Source organism: Triticum aestivum, chromosome 2B (assembly GCF_018294505.1).
Source record: "Triticum aestivum cultivar Chinese Spring chromosome 2B, IWGSC CS RefSeq v2.1, whole genome shotgun sequence".
Taxonomy (NCBI): Eukaryota; Viridiplantae; Streptophyta; class Magnoliopsida; order Poales; family Poaceae; genus Triticum; species Triticum aestivum.
In genome coordinates, this window is record NC_057798.1 from 446,226,385 (window position 1) to 446,245,824 (window position 19,440).

Below are 19,440 nucleotides of genomic sequence, written 5' to 3' on the forward strand. Positions count from 1 at the left end.
ACGGCTGTTGCGGTCGCACCACACCCTCACACGGTCGCTCCTGCATGCCGCGGTCGCATCGCACCCTCACACAGTCGCTCCTGCACGCTGCAAACCCAACCAAGGGAACGTACCCTCACAAACATGTGCTGTCGCATGTGAACAAACCAAACTCAGCCATCCTATCGCTGACACATAATTTTCATTCATAGAGTATGTTTATCCAACCACATGTTGGGGAGTATCCGTACGGCCCGTGCGGTGGTTTGTTGGGGAAGAAGAAGAGGTGAGGAAGAAGGAAAGAAGGGTTAGGAGACGTTGGATATTCATCCAACCACTTGAAATGGTAGACTGACCCAAGTCAGGCGACTTGCATAACAAATATACGTTTTTACACAGCAAAAGATCCATAAAAACAACAACATAAAGAAAAACTATCACTGCTCGCGGAAAGAGACGGCCTCGTCATCTTTGGCTGCCGGCGCGAACCAGCCGTAGTTACCGACGTGTGTCTCTGCACCGTGGTTGTCCTCGGCCTCCAGCTACTTGTTCAAGTGAAGCGTGCGGGCGCTCTGCACGGACGAGAGCACAACCCAGTTCAAGTCGAGGATGTCCGGTTCCGCCTGCAGGAGGGCTTCGATGGCAGCGGCATTCGCGCGCTCCGCGTCGAGTCGAGCCTCCGCCGCCCGGTTCAAGTCTAGGACGTCCGGTTCCGCCTATAGGAGGGCGTCGATGAGAGCAGCATCCGCGCGCTCTACGTCGAGTCGAGCCTCTACCGCCCGGTTCAAGTCCAGGATGTCCGGTTCCACCTGCAGGAGGGCCTCAATGGCAGCGGCATCTGCATGCTCTGCCTCAAGTTGAGCCTCCGCCGCCCGGTTCATATCCACGACATCCAGTTCCGCCTGCAGGAGAGCCTCGATGGCAGCGGCATGCACGCGCTCCGCATCAAGTTGAGCCTCTGCCTCCCGGTCGTCCTTTAGTATTGCGATGTTGAACCGCTGGTCCTCCTGCACCATGGAGGACTCAGACGCTGGCACGAAGTCGACGTCCATCGTCTCATACCCATCGAGGGCCTTCTGCACCGTGACCTCCGCCATGAACATTGGATCGACTTCCTCCTCCTCATAGCTTGGCTCCAGAGAACTCCGGGATTGGCCCGCCGCAAAGCGAGCTTGGGAACGGAGGTCTGTGGCGCCGACTACCGCTGCGATTTTTGCATGATGCTCCGGCGTCAGCATCTTGTAGTAAGTGATCTTGTGGCGCACCATGGCTTTCCAGCGAACTAGGGGACGCTTGATGCAGGCTAGGGGATCGAAAGGTGGGGGAACGGGATGGAGATTTGGTGTGGTTTTAGGGCAGTGGCTGGCGTAGGCCGAGCAACGAAGGTTCTGGTGTGAATAGTGGTTCCGGTGACGACAGGTCAATCGGTTTTGACTGTACATCGCTCTTGTCGCATTCGCGTTGTAGCCCAGCACACTGGACCCTCCACATCACTCACCGAATGGAATGCGCTTTGTCTTGCGTTTTCGCTCGCTTGTGGGACCGCAGTTGAGAGCAAACCGACATCCCTCCCCCTCCCCCGCCCGCGTCATTTATTATACTACCACTCCCTCCGTTTTATGCAGAGTAAATAAAAACAGAGGGAGTATACTACGGATGAGGATCCCCTGACGTGGCTGAACCCATTGAGTAACTGACATGCGGGGCCTAGCAAGCATGGGGTCCACCAATAAGTGACTGAAAGGGAGGGTAAGGGAGGGATGCATACGTCAGAGGATCCACTTCCACTACTACTCCCTCCTTCCATTTACTATAGAGGGCCTAATGTGTTTTTTGAGGCTAACTTTGACCAAATGTTAGAGTAATAATATATGACATGCAACTTACACAAAGCATACGGTCAAATTCGTATGTGAAAGGAGTTTCCAATGATATAATTTTCACATTATACATCTCATGTACTATTAATCTTGTCAATAGTCAAATTGGAAACCATCTCGAGTACAAATCTAGGAGTACGTACGAATCTAACAATATTGATTGGGCATTGTTGAATGTTGATACCTTCTTGATCAAAGTAGAGATACTTTGACTACACATAAAACCTATATGTAAACTAGAAAGGATAGGAGGGAGTATATTGTACGTTCAAAAATGAAACGAACATTGAATACCCTTTATATATGATTTGCGGATGCTATGATCACCGGTTCAAAATTTTGAATCCGCCTTAGGTATCACGTGCCCCCACTCGTTCCCTCTCAATTTCATCTCGGGGTCCGGAGATCTATTGAAAGAGGACTAGGGTGGGTACATGCGAATGATACTCGGCGGAATGTTCAAATGAGGCATGTGGGAGGATGGACTCTACTGGAGGGCGACATGATCGATGGAGAAGAGGGTTGGAGAGGAATGAGAAATAAGCAAATGCCACATGATTATACTTGAACGGCTCAAATATGGCCGGGAAAATAGGGAAACCGACATGTGGGGCACACCCGTTGGGACGATGTAGCGCAGACTAGTCCAATGGAGGAGCTGGCCCACGACCTCCTCGCCACCGACAACCGTTCATGTGGGTCGTTGGGGCCAACAATGGGGCGCAGCTCCAGCACCGCCTCTGGACACGGCGACCGCGGTGAGCGACACACTCATATCGTCGCTAGGCACGGTCGGTTTCAGTGTGCCGAGGGTGGCGTTAGTGATGTGGCACGACCAACAGTATGTTTGGTTTGTAACCAAGGTTGCCCCATCAAAGCATTGGGTAGCCAAAATTTTGGTAGAGGTATTGGTTGCCCATGATTTGGCCGACATTGGCAAGAAAAATGAACTAGAGTTGGCTAGAGTTCATTGGCATGCCAAAAAAATGGCAACCATCCAAACAAAGACCAATCTTTGGGTCATGACCAAAATTTTGGTTGAGGTATTGGTTGCCCATGATTTGGCCTACATTGGCAAGAAAAATGAACTACATTTGGCTAGAGTTCATCGGCATGCCAAAAAAATGGCAACCATCCAAACAAAGACCAATCTTTGGGTCATGACCAAAATTTTGGTAAGGTGCACTTTGGCCACAATCCAAACACACCCCAACACCCGGCTCGTCGAGGATGCACAGGGCGCCGCGACGCGTCCGTGGAGTGGTGTCGCGCGGCTAACTGCATCCTATGGACCTGAGACCATGCCGGGTCATCTTGCTTTTCCAATGACATGCGGGGATCGCATATGAGCAAAGGGCATCTCCAATGTTGCCACGACCGCAGCTGACTACCCTGGCACACCAAAACCCACATCCCTCACGCCATCGCGCAGTGTGTTCCCAGCGGGCGCCAGCTGCCCGCATTCATGTTGTCCTTTCGTATGTCGTCGTTAAGAGGCTAGGTGCCCGAGGAACCAACTCTGGTTACTTAATGACGCACCCGGACGCTTGGCCTCACCAAAATGCGCTACTTAAAGTGGCAACACCCAACTAACCTCCACATCATAGCGCATCGTCCTCCTACCTGGCACCACATCCGCCATGACCGCATATGCGAACGCTCTGCGGGAGAGCTTGTCTTCGGGGATGAAGATCGAGGTTGCCGCCCTCGCTCAAGTCGCCTCTCATGATGCAATAGCGGCGTAGCCGGACGCAAACGCGACCGCACAAGCGGTGGCCACGCTGGCGGCCGACGACGGGAGCACCATCAGCCACGCGTCCTACTTGTCGCCGTCCAACGTCCAGCACCGCCGAGGTCGGGGACTCCTCCGAGGATGAGTAGGGCATGTGAGGCGGCAGGGCATGGTGTGCCAACTGGCCGGTCCATATCCCGTGTTCTACTCTTCCTCGCCAGAGACCGCACCTTCACTTCACGGGTCTTGAACCCTGCCCCGTACATAGAGATCGCAAATGGAGGACGTCGGTCGCCGTTGTAGAATAGGTTTAGGGTCGGGTTTCTTTTATTTTTCAGTCCTATAAAAGTTCGAAATGTAATGAAAATCTGCCATGTTTGCATTAATCTCGGCCGGTGTATATGAACTTTCACAATAATATACATATTGTAGGAGTACTAGCAAGATGCCCGTGCGTTGCACAGAAGATCAAGATCTTGTGGGAGAAAAGGATGAACGAGGGAAAGCCTTATCTGCAAATGTGGAGAGGAGTGCGGGTAAATTGTCATAGTTTCCTTCCTATCCGTTAGATATAGATCGGACAGCCTCTATTGCAGGATGACAGGCACACCATCATCACCAACTCTGCTTTTTACTGAACCGAGACAAATATAACATGCGAAGTAAAATAAACATACATAAATTATCTTAGGCACTCCAATAGTACGTCCACTACACATTCACGCATTTCACATCTTTCTACATCTACGGGAACCTACGAAAGGGTTAACATAAATTTCCTCTCTCTCTCCTCCCTTGATTTTCATGGTGGTGGGCCCCTCCCTCCCCCAATCTACAATCAACAGCTCACATGTTTCACAATACATTAATTACGTAACTGGGATTACGTAGGTGTAGCATTACTCGTCCTAAAAACCCAACTAGGCCAACCTCCCAGCATATCGCGCGGGAAAAGACCCGGCCGCGCCGTTTTAGTCAGGATTACCGAATTAATAGTAGTAGTATCGATGGATCACACGAAGCGACATTTTTTTGAGGGGGCGAAGCACCTAGATTAAAAGGAAAAAAGGCGGTACACTCACAACACTCCTGTCGCGGTCGCATTGCACCCCACACACATTCGGTCCTGCACACGGCTCACACAAATGGAACGTGCTTCGGCTTGCCTCTTCACTGACACGTGGGACTGCACTTGGAGAAACTGACCATGCGCCAAACTCCCCCCGCCCACCGTGCGAAAATCTTCCCGCCCCCCCACACACAAAAATTCCCCCCAAATCCGATTCAACCGCCCTTCGGCCAACTAGCCAATAATATTCCCCAACCCCCCCCCCCCCCCGCCCCCTCTACTCCATTCGCTCTGCCAAAGCCGCCCTCCCCGCCATGCTGATACGTCGGCGCCACGGTTCATTGAGGGAACGCACGGTGATCCTCTCGCTCCCACAGTATGCTCTCGTATACTGTCATCCTCTAGCCGCGCCGCCACCTCTGGCTACGTTCTTGTGGAGGCGCACGGTTGTCAACGCCGCCACTGCTGGCGACGTTCATGTGGAGACGCACGGTGATCAGCTTCTCCCACGGTACGCGCATTCTAGACAGAGGCCCCGTTCATGTCGGTGTAGCGCTGAATGTTAGCTGATAGACGCTGTTAATCTCATTGTTTGCCGAAGTAGTTTACTGTCAATATGCTCTGCTTAAGAAGCTTCTTGCCCTGTTCTGCACTCAATCTGCTTAGCTGAGATGGCATGCCAAGGCCGATTAGTTGCTAAAATATCCTGCCATATATTTATTGTGACATAGATTTCCATGGTCTAGTAGCCAATCTGTTAGGTGAAATAGCTCTACACCGTTTTATACTCGATCTTTGTTGCTGCGATGGCCTTCCATAGTTTGATGGTTGTGTGCTTGGCCTCATTGACTGCTGAAACAACCTGCCATAATTTGGCACTCAAATTTGTTTGCTGAATTAGATTTACATATATTTCGTTACTTAGATCTGCTCATCCAAATATCTTGCCATAGCTTTAGACATCGACCTAGGTAATTTTTTTCTGGACTTCATAAAAAAGCATATATGTTTTTCCTATAATATCTAGTAGAAGAACTAATTTGTATGTCTAACAGATGGACATGATTTGGATAACTTCTGCTTGAAGATTCTCCGTTGCATATGTCGAGGGGGTTGAAAACTCCATGAACTTTATCAGAGCTGAGTACGGTGGTCCGAAATCATATGTGCTCTGCTCATGTAGCAGTTGTATGAATTCTGTTACAAGACCCCAGTTAACTGTGCAAAATCATCTACACTTGTATGGGATGTCGGTCACACATACTAGGTGGGTTCATCATGGTGAAGTTGTAAACATCAATGTTATTGACTACATGGAAGCAGCAGATCACCATCTTGATCTGCATGATGCTCAAGTGGAAGAGGAGGAGGAGGTGGTGGTGGCGGAGCCAGTGAGTTTGACCAACATTGAAACAATGCTACGGAATGCTCGTGCATTCCGTAAACTTTCACCTGCAGAAGAAAAACGGTGGGCCCACATGTTGGAACAATGCAACGTTGCTGTCACTCCAGGAAATAAGCTATCAGTATTCTCAGCTATGGTCACCTTTCTTCAGGTGAAGACATCTGAGTGGATGACCAACAAATCATTCGATGCGATGTTGGATGCTTTCCGCAAATCTTTCCCATATGCATCTGAGCTGCCACACACCTACAGTAAAATGAAGAATTTCCTTCATGCAATTGGAATTGGATATGATATGATCCATGTTTGTAAGAATAATTGTGTTCTGTTCCAGAAGGATTATGCCAACTTAAGTGAATGCCTGAAATGCAAATCATCAAGATGGAAAGATGGCGATGCTGTGAAGAGGGTTCCTCATAATGTTCTGAGACATTTTCCAATTACACCAAGATTGCAGAGGTTGTTTCATGATGCTGAAACAAGAGAGGATGTACTGTGGAATTCTAGGAACCAGGAGTACAGAGATCAGAATGTAATGAGCCATCCATCTCATGGTAGTGAGTGGAAAAGCTTCAATCATAAACACAAAAGGTTTGTTGCTGACCCGAGAAACATTAGACTTGGCTTAGCTTTAGATGGATTTAACCCATTTGGCCACCAGAGTGCCACATATAGCATGTGGCCAGTGCTTGTTATCCCTTCCAACATGCCTCCAAATGTCTGCACCAAAGAATCAAAGTACATGATGGCCTTGCTCATCCCAGGTCCAAAAAGTCTTGGAAAGGATTTTGATTTGTTCATGGAGCCTCTTGTGGAGGAACTTCAACAACTATGGAAGGGTGTTCTCACTCGAGACCTATATAGTAGCCCACCAACTGATTTCTTTCTGTGTGCTGTTATAATTTGGTGCATCCATGATTATCCGGCTTTGGGCACTATGTCAGGGCGAACGACACATGGTTACAATGCATGTGTTTGGTGTGACAGGAATCCGCTGTCATACGCAATACTTAGCAAGATCTTTTACATTGGACACTACCATTTCCTTGCCAAGGACAAGCCGCATCCTAGAAAATACCGAAGACATGTGTTCAATGCGAAGCATGAAAACCGTGATGCGCCAAAGATGCTCACCGCCGATGAGTTGCAAGTGGAATTAGAGAAGGTCAGGCATATTACACCAGGAAACCATCCTGGTAATGGTAGCAGGAAAAGGAAGCATGGCAGGGCAGAAGAGAGATTATTGTTTACCCACAGGTCCACTTTGTGGGACTTGGAGTATTGGTAAGATTTGGATCTGCGGAATAATCTTGATGTGATGCACATCGAGAAAAATATATGTGACAGCATTATCGGCACACTTCTTAATATTGAAGGCAATACAAAAGATACCTTAAAATCTAGGATTGATTTGACACACCTGGGTATCACAAAGGATTTGCAGGTGCAAGATGAAGGTAAACCACAGGATATGGCACCAGCTGTGTACGTCTTGGACAAGGTAAAAAGAAAAGAATTCTGCGAGGTCCTGTAACGTGTGAGATTCCCACATGGATTTGCTTCCAACCCTGAAAGGAGAATTAGTGCAGATGGAAACGAGGTACAAGGGTTGAAAACTCATGACTGCCACATCCTACTTCAAAGGGTTTTACCTGTTATCCTTAGAGGATTGGGCCGCCCTGACTTATACAGAGCAGTTGCAGAGTTGGGACAATTCTTCAGGGAACTCCGCAGTAGAAATATCAGGATAGATGCTTTGGAGCGTCTTAGAGACAAGATACCAACTATCCTATGCGACCTTGAGAAGATATATCCTCCAACCTTCTTTGGTGTGATGGTGCATTTGGCTGTTCATCTACCTGATGAGGCACTACTTAGAGTTCCAGTACAGTATGGCTGGATGTTCCCTATTGAAAGGCGGCTAGGCACTTTCAAGGGCTATGTTAGGAACAGAGCTAGACCCGAGGATTCCATTGCAGAGGCCTACATTGCTACAGAAGCGTTGACATTCTGCTTAAAATACATTGAAATAGCTGATCAGCTTAGCAAAGAGGTGGGTGAAGACAATCTCGGGCTCAATGTTTTCGATTATTCTGTTCGAGTTACAGGGAAGAGTCGATAAGAGGACAAACCTAAAGATTTGGACAAAATGGTTTGATATGTGTTGAATAACTGTGCTGAGATACTACCTTATATCAAGTAAGTGCAGTACTGCAGCTTATACATCATAATCTACTAAACTTGCAGCACATTCTTATATATTTAGATGTTTGACGCGATCACTATGTTGTGCAGCATCTACAAAGAGGAGTTACTGTCGCAAAATCCAAGAAACATTGACAAACTGGTTATGGCAGGATTTGCGAAATGGTTCAAGAACCATGTAAGCTTTTGAAGTGCACTGTCAGTTTTTTAATATATTGAGTACATAAGAAGATCAGCTTGTCTACTTTCTAACCATAGGTTAAGAAGATGCGGGAGGATGGCAGGCAGTTGATGATGCCCTTTACTCACTAGCAATGGGTCCTGATACTCGGGTAAGACATTATGAATCTTTCGTTGTTGGAGATGTGCGCTACAACACCCTTGCACGAGACGAAGGCATGTAGACACAAAATAGTGCCATCATGAGCATGGATACGTATAACAAAGAGACAACTGAAATGTATGCTAACATAACAGACATTGTTTAGTTGCAGTATATCTCTAGTTTCAAGGATCATTGGTGTGTGGTTCTGTTGTGATGTCGTTGGTATAACCTATTTTCCAGGATCGCAAAACCCAGAGCTGATGATTATTTCAAATCCATCAATGGCAAGGCGGCGTACTAGACCAATGAGCCTTTTATTTTGGCAAATCAAGCAACACAAATATTTTTCTTGGAAGACACATTTCCACGTAGCGATGACTGGAGAGTATTGCAAAGGTTTGAGCAGAGGAATTCGTTTAATGAAGTTGCACAACAAAATGATGCTTACACTGCTCCTGATGTACAAGATAACACAGATGTTCCTAATATCTTTGAGAACCATCACGTCAATGACGCCGGCGAAAAGATTGCCATTTGTGCTGTGGACATACAAGATCTGATCAAGAAGAAGCCAACGTTTGAGGACGTTGAGGACGAAGAAGAAGATGACACTGTGGGGAATTACGATTCAGACTGATACACATGGCGAAGATGTTGACACTGCTGCTATGGATGATGATTACATTGCTTTTGTCGTATTTGCCTATCAGAAGACGTTTTTTATCTACTATGTGAAATTGTGTTTGCTATGACAACTGAAACCTGATGAACATGTTGTTTAGTATATTGCTGTGAGAACATCACTTGTTATGTATGCTGATTTGTGTTTGGTGATTGTATGACAACTAAAACATGATGACATTGTTGTTTAGTTGTACTCATGTTTGGCTATGAAACTTGAATTTGATGACATAGTTTGCTGTTGGACTGCAATTTGCTCGATGTCTTCGAATGAGAACAAAGCTGACCCGACAGGGCCTCTGCTATTTATGTATTTATGAGAAAAAGGGGATACCCCCTGATTTCCGTTAATATAAATCATTAGATGTTCACAACACTACGCCCATCCTGCTACACATGTTTCATTCATTACTAGTTTCAGCAAATTTCTCATGTCGTAGCCACTGAATACATCACGAGTGCTACATACACTGCAAATAAAGAGACAATCATCCTACAGAGCACATCGATTTTGCCCATTATCTTCACAAGCTCTTTCATCTCCTCATTGATGTCAAGGCCGTTCAGCAGCTGTTACTTGGCCATGATAAGAGGAACTGCATCTTTAACCTTCTGCTCTGCATCTTCCTCTTCTGTCATTCATTCAGTTACTTGTCCAACACCCCAACCTGCTGGTATTGGGATTCCTCGGCTAACCAAATAATTAGCGTAGTTGCATTCCCCCACATCAACAACTTCCCAGAAATACAAATCATATGAATCTTCCCTTTTCTGCACGAATCAAATTGGAAGATCATCAACCAAACTATTAAAAAATCAGCAACTGAAAGCAGCAGAACAACTATTAAACATATTATTACCCCATGATTCGGGCATTTGTAGAAGACTCGGCCAGGGTTGAGGATTGTGGTTGAGACGCGATAGATGACTCTGCGTGATTTGTATCAGTGGCACCACACCAACGGCAGCGGGTTGCGATGAGCAATCGGCTGCAGTGCGCGTGCCGGCGGGGGTGTGATGAGACCCACAGGCGATGGTACGGGTGGAGACTTGGCGCATATCTGGTTTTTGCCTGCTGAAGAGCAAGTGGACGAGCAGCCAGCAGACATGGTTGTTGCGGCCAGAGCTTCTGTTGCTAGGCAGAGTAAGTAGAGAAGAGGAGAAGCGAATGTTGGATATGTCAGTTTCATTACTTGCAGAGTAGTATAGCACCATATATAGTCATAGTTCAGGTTTGGATTCGAACCAGCTACAGGAACACGTCTCTCTTTTTTCTAAAACTCGGCAACGTATCTTTATTGGTACACTAGCTTGTTTTGTACGCCTTCCCAAGTCTTTGATTTTCTTTCCCTTTTTTGCGAGGAAGGATGGAGGACAAAATTCAGAGTTCCTGGGACTCGAACCCAAGACCTCTCGGTTGAAAACCAAGGGTGCTAGTCACTTATGTGGCGAACGTTCCCTGTGAGGAGGATGGAAGACGAACGCATTTTCCTCGCAGTTTTCTTCCTATATAAAAAATGTATTCTACTCGGTGTCCGCATAGTCAACAAACGATTGTGCCAACCTTGATCGTTGGATTGACATTCAATGTCTGTTGCGTTTCTTTAGTCTCTTCTTCCTCGAGCCGCCAAAGCCAAACCAGCGCCGGCGGGACCGCCTGCTCCCGCCTACCACGGCTGGCTGTGATCTTCCCCGGCTCCTGTTCGTTCTCGTCCAAGGCCTCACCATCATCCTCCACCTTGGTTCGCTTGCCGCGGCGCCGCCCTCCGGTGTTATCAACATGGTCAACAACCGAGAGGAATAAGGAAATGATTGTACATGGTGAGGATGACAGTAGGGACCCAGCAGCGCGCGCAGTAATTTTGTTTTTTCGGGATGGAGAAGGGTATCAACTGGGTTGTGCGGGACCCGTGGCCCGTCTAGCCCAGGCTTTTATTTCATATGTTTAGCACGTGACCAGCCCAGTTTCTTTTTTTTTCCTTTCTGAAAAATGGATAGCCAGCTATTTTGTTTTTGCGGAATAACCAACATAGGCCTACTTGCTTTTCTACGCCCCGCTCGGCCGAAAATCTTTCAAGACGAGGAGGGATGCATTTTGCCCAGAAAATGGGCTATAAGTAATAAGAAATGAGCTATAAATAATAAGAAATGGGCTATAAGTAATAATAAATGGGCTGTAAAATGAAAAAATATAGCAAACAAGCAATTAGTTCCAAAATACTGTTTTCTTTCGGATTTTGATATTTTAAATTTCATTGTTTTTGTGCAGGTAAAATTTCATTGAATTTAAATTAAGGTATATTTAGATTTAAAATTAATTTGAATCTGGCTAGAAATTTCGGGCGGTATGCTGTTTGGGGCAGATTTGGAGGCTGACGTGTGGGTCTACTAGGTTGATTGTACTTTGGCTTTGTCAACTTAGTCCACAAACGATTCTAGCAGCAGTGACCGTTGGATTTTAATCCAACGGCCGTGCTGCTTCTTCAATATCTGATCTTCTTGCTCCAGCCACCCAAACCAGCTCCGGTGGGACTGCCTGCTCCCACCTCCCGTGGCCGGCTGTGCTGCTGCACAAGCCGCATCGCCCCAACCTACTTCATTGCTGGCCAGGCCATTCCTCTACTCACCCACACCTCTTGTTATTTTCCGGCGACAACAGCCGGACCAGTAAACCCTCGTACTCCCCACCGCGTGGGAAACCATTGTCGAGTCTTCCCCGGCTCTGTGTCGTTCCCTTCCTAGGCCTCGCCGTCGTCCACCGCCATGGTGCTCTCGGCCCGGCCTGGTCAATGTGGTCAACGAACGACATCCATCGGTCGTGGACTGTACGTGGAGAGGCTAACAGCTGGGTCCATGGCCGCACACAAGGAAATGCCTCCTTATTACGCGCAAAATAATGATTCCTCCACCTGACAGCTAGGACCCACCGGAAGGGCCTCTGTATTTCACGAAAAAATGTTCCCCCCATTGACATGTCGGACCCACCAGCTATATCTTCGCACGCAAGGAAGTGCCTCCTTATTACGCACAAAAAATGAATACCCCCCTGCTAGCTGGGACCCACCATAGTGGGAGGATGACTTGTGGGCCAACTAAGTTGACGGGGACAGAGGGCTTTGTCAACTTAGTCAATATGAACGATTCTAGCTCTAGTGACCGTACGATGTTCAGCCAACAGCCGTAGTGCTTCTTCAACCTCTGGTCTTCTTGCTCCAGCCGCCCAAAGCAGCGCCGGTCGTGCCGCATGCTCCTGCCTCTCGTTGCCGGCTGTGCTGCCACGGAGGCCTCACCGCCCCATACTATTCCCACCGTGGGCCAGGCCCTGTGGCAACGACAGCCTCACACCGCAGCCGAACCAGTGAACCCTCGTAGTCCTCTCCGCACGGGCTTCCACTGTCGCGTCTTCCCTGGCTCCGCGTCGTCCCCTTCCTAGGCCTCGCCGTCGTCCACCTCCGTGGTGCTCTCGGTGCGGCCTGGTCAACGTGGTCAAGGAAGGACTTCCATCGGACGTGGACTATACGTGGAGAGGTTGACAGCTAGGTCCACGGCCGCAGCAAGGAAGTGCCTCCTTATTACGCGGAAAATAATGATTCCTCCACCTGACAGCTGGACCCACCGGACGGGCCACTGTATTTCGCGAAAAAAACATTTCACCCTGATTGCTGGGACCCACCAACTACATCTTCGCACGCAAGGAAGTGCGTCCAGGCAAAAAAAAACAATTCGCCCCCCTCACTGCTGGGACCCACCAGCTACATCTTCGCACGCAAGGTAGTGCGTCCGGAAAAAAAAACAATTCGCCCCCGTGACTGCTGGGACCCACCAGCTACATCTTCGCACACAAGGAAGTGCGTCCGGGCAAAAAAATGATTCGCCCCCTGACTGCTGGGACCCACCAGCTACATCTTCGCACGCAAGGAAGTGTGTCCAGGCAAAAAAAACGATTCGCCCCCCTGACTTTTGGGACCCACCAGCTACATCTTCGCACGCAAGGAAGTGCCTGACAGTCGGGACCCACCTGGTCGAAGCGTACGTAGCATTGTCATTCTGGTCGCGAACGTGTACATACATATATACTGGTCGATGTAGAGGCACGCACGTGTCGTAGTAGAGGCGCGTACATGTCGTAGTAGAGGCGCGCACGTAGCATGTACACATACGTACAACGGCCAGTGTGCAAGAAAGGAAATACGGCCACCTATGTGTACATAAGGGCGGGGTCTCGAACGCCTCCTCGCGCATACGTACGGCCAGGGCTCGTGTACATGGCTGGGTCGGAACGGAGAAACAGCGTCGTCGTCGTGTTCATGGGGAGGCAACGGAATGCGTCGTGTTCATGGGGAAGCAACGGAATACGTCGTGTTCATCGGGAGGCAACAGAACACGTGGGAGCCAACCGGCTGGGTCGGAACCGAATGCATGGTCGTGTTCATCGGGAGGGCTTGGACAGAACATGCGATGGAAATGAGGCCTGGCGTACCGCAGAACGGAGGAAATGGCCTTGTGTTTGACCGGCCACGTTTGAAACGGGATCCTGTTCATCGGGAGGGGTGTGGTGTACCGCAAAACGGAGGAAATAGACCTCCTACGGTCGAAACGGGGGTCCTGTTGATTGGGAGGGGTGTGGCGTACCGCAAAAACGGACAAACGGACCTCCTACGGTCGAAATGGCGGTCCTGTTGATCGGGAGGGGTGTGGCGTACCGCAAAACGGACGAAACGGAGTTGTGTTGCAGCGCTACGGTCGAAACGGAGGTCCTGTTCATCTGGAGGGGTGTGGCGTACCGCAAAATGGGACTCCACGGGATACTGTTCATCTCCACCGTCGACCTCCTCCAGCCTCCACGGGCTACCGTCGACCTCCTCCAGCCTCCACGGGCTCCTGTTCATCCAGCCTCCACCGCGCGCTACTCCACCGGCTACTGTTCAACCACCCCTCCACGGGCACCCCTCCACCGTCTACTGTTCATCCAGCCCTCCACACCACGGGGTCATGTTCATCCAGAGGCAACGTCACCGCTCACTGTTCATCCAAAACCCCCGCAACACTCACTGTTCATCCCAGAGGCAGCATCGATCGGCTTCAGTTAGCAGCAGTAGCGAAGGAATCGCTCGACCGGGTTCAGTTAACAGCCATCGATCGATCGCTCGGGTTCAGTAACGCGTAGCCTGCAGTGCAATCGCTCGGGTTCAGTTAGAGTCCAACGCCTCGCTCGGGTTCAGTTAGAGCCAACGCCTCGCACACACGCGTGTACGTGTACGAGAGAAACGTGCTTCGCTCGGCCCCCGACCGCCCATCATAACCGGAACTCCCCGAAATTTTCCTCGCCCTCGCTTCTACCACAGTTTTTTTCGTCATGGACGGCCCAAAGAATGTCATGCAGCTGCGTCTCCGTCCCGCCCAGGATGAAAAGCCCATTTTTTGTCATGATTTTTTGTCATAGAAGTAGGAGCCTACCACATCTATGATGATACCGGGTTTTGTCACAATTATCGTCATAGAAGTGTCATATGTATGACAGGAAAAAAATTCGTTCGGCCCAAAATGTCACGGATGAGTCTTTTTTTGTAGTGCATGGGCTTGAAGCACCACCACCACCCAAGGTGGTAGAGGTAAAATCTTTAATGAAATTCAATGATAGTGATGATCCTCATAATAAACATCCTAGCCAATGCCTTTATGATTTTGATAATTACATTAGAAAGCAAGATCACTTCAATGCAAAGGTTATGAAACAATTGAAATACAACTCTGATATGATTGCTCGCTTAAGTGACTTGTTATTTAGAATCTCAAATGATGTTAGAGGTGTAGGAAAACATGCCTCTATGGTTCAAACTCAATTAGAACAAGTTGCTAAATCTCAAAGAGAGTTACTTGATCAAATGAACAATAATATAAGTGACTTTGCTGTTAGAGTAGCAACTAGAGGAGGTAAAATGACTCAGGAACCACTTTATCCTGAGGGACACCCAAAGAGAATTGAACAAGATTCTCAAAGGAACAACACCACTACACCTAGTACTTCTAAAAAGAAAAGGAAGAAGAAAAATGATAAAACTTTGCCTACCTCTAGTGAACCTGAAATCGAAAGGCCTCCTGATAATGATAATGAAGTTTCCATCTCTGATGCTAAAACTCAATCTGGTAATGAACACTCACCTTCTGATAATGAAAAAGGTACTGATGAGTTTCATGAAAACAGTCAACCAAATGAAAAAGAACCAGATAATGATGTTGAGATGGAACGAGCTGTTGATCTGGATAACCCACAACCTAAGAATAAAAAATATGATAAAAGAGACTTTGTTGCCAGAAAATATGGAAAGGAAAGAGAACCATGGGTTCAAAAGCCTATGCCCTTTCCACCTAAGCCAGCTAAAAAGAAAGATGATGAAGAATTTGAACGCTTTGCTGAAATGATTAGGCCAGTCTTTTTGCGCACTCGCTTGACTGATCTCTTGAAAATGCCTCCTTATGCAAAGTATATGAAAGACATCATCACCAATAAGATAAAAATACCAGAAGCTAAAATCTCCACTATGCTTGCTAATTACACTTTCAAAGATGGAGTACCTAAAAAACTTGGAGATCCGAGAATACTAACTATACCTTGCTCCATTAAAAGAAATTATGTGAAAACCGCTTTATGTCATTTGGGAGCTGGTGTTAGTGTTATGCCTTTCTCTTTATATAAAAGACTTGATTTGAATAAACTCACACCTACTAAAATATCTTTGCAAATGGCTGATAAATCAACCGCCATACTATCGGTATTTGTGAGGATGTGCCCGTTGTCGTTGCTAATGTTACTATTTTTGCTGACTTTGTTATACTTGAGATGCCCGAGGATGAAAACATTTCAATTATCCTTGGTAGACCCTTCTTGAATACTGCAGGGGCTATTATTGATTGCAATAAAAGCAAGGTCACTTTTGATATCAATGGTAATGAGCATACGGTACACTTTCCAAAGAAATAATTCCAAGTGAATGGTATTAATGTTATTGAAAAATCTCCGACAATCACTATTGGATGTTTTCAACTACCTCTACCTATTGTCGAAAAGAAATATGAAATGATTATTGTTTGGGACATTCATATCCCCATTGAGGTAACTTAGTGATTTACGAAAGTTCTTCGATTTCATGCTAATCGAAAGTGGTTGTTAATAAGACTTCATCAACCTTATTAATTGATCATTTTTGAGAGGTATGAAGTTGACGAATTTAGTAAGCACTACCTTATGTCCCTACATTTTGTTTTCTGTTTTTGTTAGTTAAATAAAATAAAATGCCATGCTTTGTCTGTTTTCTGCTTTTTCTGTGCAATAAAAAATGACCCAAAAATAAAAGTTCTCAAAATTCTCTGAAAACTTGATAAGATTTTTTCTGAATGTTTATGAATTTCTGGTGCAAATAATATCAAAGGGAGGTGCACCAGGTGGGCAAAATCCACTTGGGTGCACAAGCACCCCCAAGCGTGCCCTGGTGGGTGCTGCCCACCTGGTGGGCCCCCTCACTTACTTCTTCCTACCACTCCACTCCATTCACCCAGAAATAAATCACCAACACACTCTCTCTCTCGTGTTCTTGCCTCTGAAATCATGGGTTTCGATCTCTTTGCTCGAAGCTCCGTCTCCGAAACTGTTTTGGCGATTGGTTGCTTGGTATGTGACTCCTCCATGTGTCCAATTAGTTTTTGTTTTAGCGGTTTATATTTAGAATAATTAGCTACTCTTGGTGTTGTTGTAGATGAGCTTGCATGTTGATTTCTTAGAGATCTAAGTAGTGTGAATGTTTGCTATGGCCTCTATACATCCCTATGAGTAGTTGCTATCCATTTTGTGAAGTTTTTTTAATAAATATTTCATGACCAAAAAATTTCAGAAAATTCTATGCGAACATTATGAACTTCTTTGGAAAGAGTTCTTCAAGGAGGAGATCCTCGGAAGCATCCTCTAGTAGCAGCTCCGTTCGCCGTTCCTATGTTGAACCAAGCGAAAAGTCCATTCGAAGTGCCACCACCAAAACATGCTTATGGGCATGCGACGATTACATGGTGAGAGTTGGCATTAAGTAGGAATTTGAGCAATTAGTTCACAATGTCAAACTCGGTCCCTACATTTCAGATAAGTGCGACCGGCGCCTCATCTTCACTGAATCATTTGTCGAAGAATTTAAATTCTTTGCTCGGGAGTGTAGGGTGTCATTTAAACTGTAGGATAATCCATTTACCATTTCTCTAGAAAGGTTTGCTCACCTCTGCAAAAATCCCGTTCTGGAGTTTACTCGATGAGCCACCTAGGTCTGAGTTTGAGTCATTCTTAACTAGTCTTTGCTTTGGTGAAAGTAGGTGAGCGGTGTCGCTGTCAAAACCGGTGGATCTCGGGTAGGGGGTCCCGATCTGTGCGTCTTAGGCTGATGGTAACAGGAAGCAAGGGACACAATGTTTACCCAGGTTCGGGCCCTCTCGATGGAGGAAAAACCCTACTTCCTGCTTGATTAATATTCAAGATATGTGTAGAACAAGAGTAGATCTACCACGAGATCGTAGAGGCTAAACCCTAAGAGCTAGCCTATGATGGTATGATTGTAATTGTGATCGGCCTTCCAAGGACCATCCTCTCCGGTTTATATAGACACCGGAGAGCTAGGGCTTACATGGAGTCAGTTACAAGGAAGGAAACATAATATCCAGATCGCCAAGCTTATCTTCCACGCAAAGGAGAGTCCCATCCGGACATGAGCCGAAGTCTTGAGTCTTGTATCATGACGCTTCTATAGTCCGGACGATGTATACAGTCCGGCTGTCTGGATACCCCCTTATCCATGACTCCCTCAGTAGCCCCTGAACCAGGCTTCAATGACGATGAGTCTGGTGCGCACTCTTGTCTTCGGCATTGCAAGGAGGTTTCCTCCTCCGAATACTTCAAGATGGTTACCGAACAAGTAGACCGTGTCCGGATCTGCAACATGATCTTCACATACCCTAGCATAAATCCGTTCTGCTGGCAATTTTTGCACGTCGTGCCCTTGCATTGTGGCCTGGTTCAACATGAACCGGCGTCTCCTGCTCCCCCTCGACTCGCGTCGCGAGGCAGTTTTATTGGCACGTCCTGCCAAAGCAGAGATCGTGTCCCCCTTAATATAGGCTCTTTTATCAATATGGGCATATGTGACCCCACGGTGACCGTTGGTATGATTCCGTGTATTTTAGATAAGTCTCAAGCGGTCACGCTGAGTACTCTTGGTATTCATCCATTTTATAAAGGGGTCAAGGCCTACGCCTTTTTACCACCTCTCCTGTTGTTCCTCGCCCCTCGAGCTCCCGCACTCAAAAGCTAATCTCCAGCACCCCAGATCCTCCAGCATGTACGGATCCGACGCAACAGGCCGGTGGGTGGCCTCCTCGATTCAGGAGGAGGATATTGCAAAGCTTAGGGAGGTCGGATACCTAAACGCCGATGTCCATCACAGGCTTCCTGCTCCGGGGCAAATTATCCCCACGCCGGAGCCCAATAAGAGTGTCATGTTCATTCCTCACTTCCTCCGAGCCCTGGGCCTCACCCTCGACCCCTTTGTGAGGGCTCTCATGTTCTACTATGGGTTGGATTTTCACGATCTGGCTCCAGACGCCATCCTCCACATCTCGTCTTTCATTATTGTGTACGAGGCTTTTCTCCACGTCAACCCACACTTCGGCTTATGGCTGAAGACCTTCAATGTGAAGACGAAGATGATCGAGGGGTGACATGTGGAGTGCGGAGGCGCTATAATAAGCAGAAATGCTGATGCCCCATGGCTAGAGGGTTCTTTTCCGGAAGTATCCGACGTATGGCAACGGAGATGGTTCTATGCCACTGCTCCCAGAGGCACAAAGTGGGTAGCTGCCCCCGAGTTACGCTCAGGCCCTCCGTCACAGTTGGCATCTTGGACCGATGTGGTACGGAATTATGGGCCTGCTAGCGATGTACCAGAACTGCAGAATCACATCCGGGAGCTTATTGAGAGGGAGATAAATCTTGTCAACATAATTCAGGTAATGCTAGTCCGGCGGATGTTGCCGTGCAAACGTCGGCCTCTCGGATGTGGGAGTTTAATCCGGAGGGTCCGCGGACTATTAAGCACTTCTTCGGCCTGACGCTCAAAGGGATGTGCAAGT